The sequence below is a fragment of the Ixodes scapularis genome, unplaced genomic scaffold (assembly GCF_016920785.2).
Source record: "Ixodes scapularis isolate PalLabHiFi unplaced genomic scaffold, ASM1692078v2 PGA_scaffold1__304_contigs__length_218370807, whole genome shotgun sequence".
Lineage (NCBI taxonomy): Eukaryota > Metazoa > Arthropoda > Arachnida > Ixodida > Ixodidae > Ixodes > Ixodes scapularis.
In genome coordinates this window covers 75,357,815-75,363,830 of record NW_024609846.1, presented here as the reverse complement: position 1 = coordinate 75,363,830, position 6,016 = coordinate 75,357,815, and positions in this window count along the sequence as shown.

Genomic DNA, 6,016 nt, shown 5'->3' with positions numbered 1-6,016 from the left:
GGCCGGGAGCCCCGAAGGTGCGCTCGAAGCGGGGAAACGGCGTTATGTAACGATAGGCCCAGGACATCTACTCCACGAGTGGGAAAAAAGCCGGTGCAAAGGCGTGCACGAACATAAACAAAGGCACAAAAGTGCCGTTGCTCGCCGCTATGAGATGCGTGCCGGAAACTCGGTCATCCGCGGCGGTATCCCTCTCCTCCCGCTCGTACATTCTCAAACTTGACGGACACTCTGTCTCGCGGTTCATGCCGACGAAACGATCGTCGAGATACCGCGTAATCGCTGGAGCCGAGCGCTGCACATTTTACCATTGCTCTCGCTGTGGAGGGTCGAAGAGTCAACTACCAGCATGGTGAATGCTGTTTTTTTTTTATTCTTCAGATTTGTTTTAAAACCAGCCGTGAAAGCAATGTTTGATAGAATGTCCAGAGCAGCGCGAGGCGCGTGCTTTTTAATTCCTTTTCCTCTACAAGCTGTACATATATACGACGAGACTACAGCACTATATAAGAGTCCCTTTTCTAACAAGGAAAAGTCAGGTGGCGTAACGTTTTGGTCGAACAACTCATCTTCCACTTTTCGTATGTGTGTGGCTCGTGTCGGTACATGCAGGAACAGACAGGGGTACATTCGGCGTACTTTTTCGATGTTGGGTGGTTTCGGCGGTCGCTTCAGGCATCGTGACTAAGTTTGTCCTGTTGCGGCGAACGGACGTATCGCCAGTGTCCACCCAGTATGATCTCGGCTCCTCAGCTGACCTGTGGACAGAGCCGCACTTCTCGAGGTCCACTACCCAGACGTCCGTGTCGATGTTCAAGTCGGGAAGATTTCGCACCCCATGGCGGGAATCAAACCAGAGTTTCTGCTACTTTATGATTTCTTCTTCCTATGCCCTTAGTTTCTCTTTGTCTGGGAGACGAGGAAGCAGGCTGTTTGAAGAAGTTCGAAGAGTTGTTCTGATTCTTCTAACCATTAGTAACTCCGCAGGTGAGTAACCGTTCTTGAGGGGGCTGGCCCTGTAGGGAAGAAGGGTTTGGTACGGGTGTTCCGACTTTTTCAAAGATCCCTTGACTATTTTTATAGCAGCTTCCGCTAGACCGTTACTTTCTGGATAGTGGGGGCTTGAAGTTATGTGTCTAAACCCATATTCTTTCGCAAAGACTGCGAACGATGAATCGGGTACTTTGGAAAACTGTGGTCCGTTGTCACTGATGACTACCTCCGGTATGGCGTGTCTTGCAAAGATGGACTTGCAGTGTGTAACGACAGCGTTGCCAGTCAAGCTAGTGAGCTTCACTAACTCGGGAAACCTCGAGTAGTAATCTGTGACAATCAGCCACCAGAACCCTCCAACAAAGAAAAGGTCCATGCCGACCTTTTGCCATGGTCTTTCCTGAAACTTCGTGGGCTTCAGTGGCATTTTCCTGTTTCCTTTGTGTTGAAGGCAAGTTCGACATGACTTCACCAAATTCGCAATGTCAGCGTCGATCGTTGCCACCAGACTGCGTTTATTTCCCTCGCGCGGCATTTAGCACGAAGGCCAAAATGGCCTTCGTGCTGAATGCGAAGAGTTCCTTCCTGGAAATTTTTCGGGATGATGATTCTGATGCCATGTATAAGGACGTCTTCGACTTCGGTGACATGGCCTTCATGCGGCCAGAACTCCTTTAGGCAAGGCTGCAGATCACGATGACTTGGCCATCCTTTTTGTGTGAAAGAGCGGAGTTGGCGGCAGGACTCATCTTCTTGTTCCCTTTTCAGCTCTTGCAACGAAGGGGGAGAAACGAGGGGGTTTGTCCGCGATTGCTTTCGCGAGGCCGGCTGTATTTGGTTCGCGGCCAGAAAACATTAAAAAAAGGAAACAAAATAGCGACAAATGGAATGATGTCTTTATTGAACAGAGCTTCTGCTCTGTGCTTGCCGCAAGTGATCCGGCGTTTTCGGTTGACAGCGGCGTCGGTTCCGATCGTTCAACGCTCCTGCTCACCTGTTAGCATTCGTTATCCACTTTCAAGTCCCTGGTAATCCTCACCGCGTCTGTGCACGCACTTGGCGCTATTCACCGACACCCTTTCAACTGGCTTTGGGACTGATCCAATTTGGACGAGAGGCCGAGAACCGAACCAGACCGAACCCTTCGTGGCTGCTACGTGGAGCCATAAAACGCCTCCATGTTTTTCACTCAAATAAGTAGACACATAAACGCGCGACTCCTTGAATTGGGCGGCGACACAACGGACAGCGCTCAAACTAAAGCAAAAAAGAAACCAGCAATTCTTGCTCTGAGCGCCTCGCCAGACAATGCCCTATGTAGTACATATCCCACGCCACACTTCACTCATACGCGACATCACAGCATTTTATACATCAACGTATTCAGAAACAGCACAAGATAGAACATCACATATTGACACTCTACATTCCTATACACACGTCTAGTCGACACCACCGGCTTATATACTGCTGTATTTTATGTGACCGATTAGAATGGTGACCACTGTCATATTTTGCATAAATACGAAAAGGCTGTGCAAGATTTAGCCGTGTATGTTCTTTTCCTCTATTGCCCTTAGGAAAGCGCTCGTATCTCTAATGTAGGGCCATTGCAAAAGTGAACTGCAGGTTATAAATAAATTTGAATAGTATCTACACGTCACATTTTGAACAGTTTCGTTTTCTCGCTTGCCTACACTTCAAGTATACAGAAGCCTGTTTAATTAATTGTATTAATTATCAAAACCAATTTCTGCAATCAAAAATTTCTCAACACACTGAAGCATTTTCTTTTCTCTTTTTACATATCCAGACTGACTTTAGCGGCGGTTGGGTACACGTTGAGTACACTGAGCACGCGCAGGTGATTTTAGCGAAGCCCGTCCGCCGGTCCTCCCCGAAGCGTTATTTCAGTTTTCTTATTTTCGCTAAATATCCGTTCTATGCGCTCGCGCTCGCGCCAAGAGGACAGTGCAGAATTGCTGCTTTCGGGCCCGTGCCTTCACCTGCAACGAACGCGAACTACGTATGCTAGACTATCTAAATCCTGGTTGAGACAGTAGTGTTTGACTGCGTGCGTCTGACTGCGTTGCGGCAGCAAGAAATCAGGACATCCCTGCTGCTTATATCACGTGCCAAGATGATTCCTTGAATTGGATTCCACGCTTGATACGAAGCACAGACGTGCCGGTGAGTGGCTTTCGGTTCTCGACGCAACGCTGTCAAACGCTAGTGTCTGAACCGGCCTTGTTTGAAGCATTTTTTTATCGAGTATGCTCGGTGAAATGTGCCAAATGAACCAGAGAAGGCGACGCATGTACCTCGAGATAGCGAAACAGTGAAATACACGGACATGATCCCAGATATCTGTGTACGTCCGTCCTGTCCGGCCTCAGTCGTGGTGTTCAATGCTTCATACTTCACTGCACTTGAAAGCAAAAAAATTGGGTACGACAGGCGCGCAAGTTCGGTGGAACCGAGGAGGCCAGTTGCAACTGATCTGCACGCAGAACTGACCGATCACACCTTTATTGAGAGCACGCTCTTTACTGAACCGCACAATAAAAGACGACAAGAGTATCTCGTCCGGCGAACATTCAAGTCAACTCACGCCTGTGCGTAGCTTCCTGTGCTTTTCTAGAGATTTGGTTAAATTCCTCGAGCACGACGCCAGCTGCCAGCTGTTTACTGCTGTACATGGTAAAGCCCGCGACGGAACCAAAAAGGACAACCGCGATACTTTTTATCTGCCTCGGGTTTTAGCAGGTGCCTACCAAGGTTGCCTGTACTTGTTTGTTTTCTGCCAGTTTAGGCGAACTGAGCCACACGCTTGTTTCGACCGGTTCAGATTTGAATAAATGATAACCAACGCACAAAGAAAACAAGTTTCAAGTACTTCTTGAGATTTTTGAAGTGACTTTTACTGTTGAACGACTGCATGCACTTGAATGTTCAATTCAAGAGTTTACTAAAACGTGACTGCCCCATGCTTGTCACCTGCGAACAGGGTGCTAACTCTCAATGGCTCGAGCCCAGTGGGTAGTTAGGTAAGCCTGTGGGGTAGCTACAGCCGTCAAAACGCACGATGACGAGGGGGGGGTGCTCACTTTTTCTTAGAGTGCATAGGCAATGACAGCGTAGCGACCGCCGTCTTGCTGCTGACGTAGGACAGCGCCCAGGCCATACGAGAAGGCATCCGCCGTGACTTTAGTTGGTCTCTTCGGGGAGTACATCGCGAGGACTGCATCTGATGAGAGTAGTCTTTTCCAGTTTGAGAATGCTTTTTCCTGCGCGGTCTCCCAGACGAACTCTTGCTTTAATGACAACATGCTTGACAGTGGTTGTAGCAACTCTGCCATGTTAGGTACAAAACGACCTAAGTAGGTGGACATGCCCATCAGTCGTCGGAGTTCAGTCGTGGAGGTTGGCCTCGGCATCTCAGTGACTGCTTTTATCTTGTTCTCGTCAGGTCGTACGTGGTTGTTCTTGACGATGTGCCCCAAGTACTGTATTTTCGTGACGCCAAACTGGCATTTGTCTCTGTTCAGGGTGACGCCTGCGTTTCGAACTCGCTCGAGAGTAGCGCGGAGCCGTTGTTCGTGCTGTTCCTTCAATGATCCCTAGAGAAGGATATCGTCCATGTGGCAAGCAACCCCTTCAAGACCCTGGAGAATGTCACTCATGCACTTTTGGAATTGTTCCGGGGCAGAGCAGATTCCAAATGGTAGGCGATTAAAGCAAAAGCGACCGAAAGGTGTGATGAAAGTGGTCAGCGCTTTACATTTCCCGCTTAAAGGAATCTGCCAAAATCCTGATGTGGCATCCATTTTTGAGAACCAGGTGGCTCCTTGCAGCGTCCCTATGGAGTGTTCCACCGCTGGAATTAGATGCCATTCCCGTAGAACGAACTTGTTGAGCTCTGTGTAGTCTACACAGGTCCGCAGTGCCCCTGACGGTTTGGGTACCACCACCATTGGAGCGCACCAAGAGGTGGGTTCTGTTATGGGGGTGATGAGGCCGATTTCTTGCATCCGTAGAGGCTCCTCTTTTGTCTTCTGATACAGGGGTAGAGGCGCTCGACGAGGAGACGTGAGAGCATGTGGAGTGGCTTCAGGTCGAAGCAGTATGTCACACTCCTGTTGTAACTTGCCAGGACCTTGGAAGACCTCAGGGAAGTCTTTGTCGACGTTCAACACCGAAACAGAGTTGAGGGAGCTGAACAGTCCCAAGCGATTGATGGCTGGCTTGCCGAGAAGTGTGGTGCGGAGTAGCGGAAGGATGTAAACGTCTTCGACGCTTTCTCGGCCGTTCAACTTGAAATGGAGCTTGGCCACTCCCAAAATGCGAAGAGCTTTTCCATCAGGTCCCTGAAGTCGACGCGTTGTGGGGTTTAGAGGGATATGCTTGAAATGCTGATGGCACTGTCGTTCTGGGATGACAGTCTCGTCCACCCCTGCGTCCATCTTGAAGATCAGTCTTTTCGCTTCTACTTGCGGAGCAACTTCCAGGTTGACGAGGTAGTTTCACACACCAAACCAAGGAATCCTGGCTCTTCTTCGATTGTCTGCAGCATTTGCACCGATCGGCAAACAGTCGCATAGTGGCGTTTCTTTCCGCACTTTTGGCACGTGCCACCCTTTGCTGGGCAGAGAGCTCGCGCGTGCCGCTCTTTACCGCACCAGCTACATGAGCAAGCTTGATTTTTCTTGCCGCTGCTGTAGTGGTTGTAGCTCGTCGCTAAGATGTTGTGGTCGCTTGGGGCCATTACGAATGGGTGGAAAGAGACAGGGAAAGCTAAGATAAAGACAGCGCCCCAAAAGGCCTGTAGAGATGCTGGAAAGGCTTACATTGCCGGCGCGTGGGCAGCGGGGTGCCGAGGTGCGGGGCCCAAGGCGGGAACCCCGACGAAAGGAAGAGACGTCACACCAGCTCGGAGGTTTTGTGAAGACTGTTCTATTTTCAATATGTACACATCAATCCAGGGACAGCGCGTGCCGCTGTTCAGCACGTGCACCATCTCGTA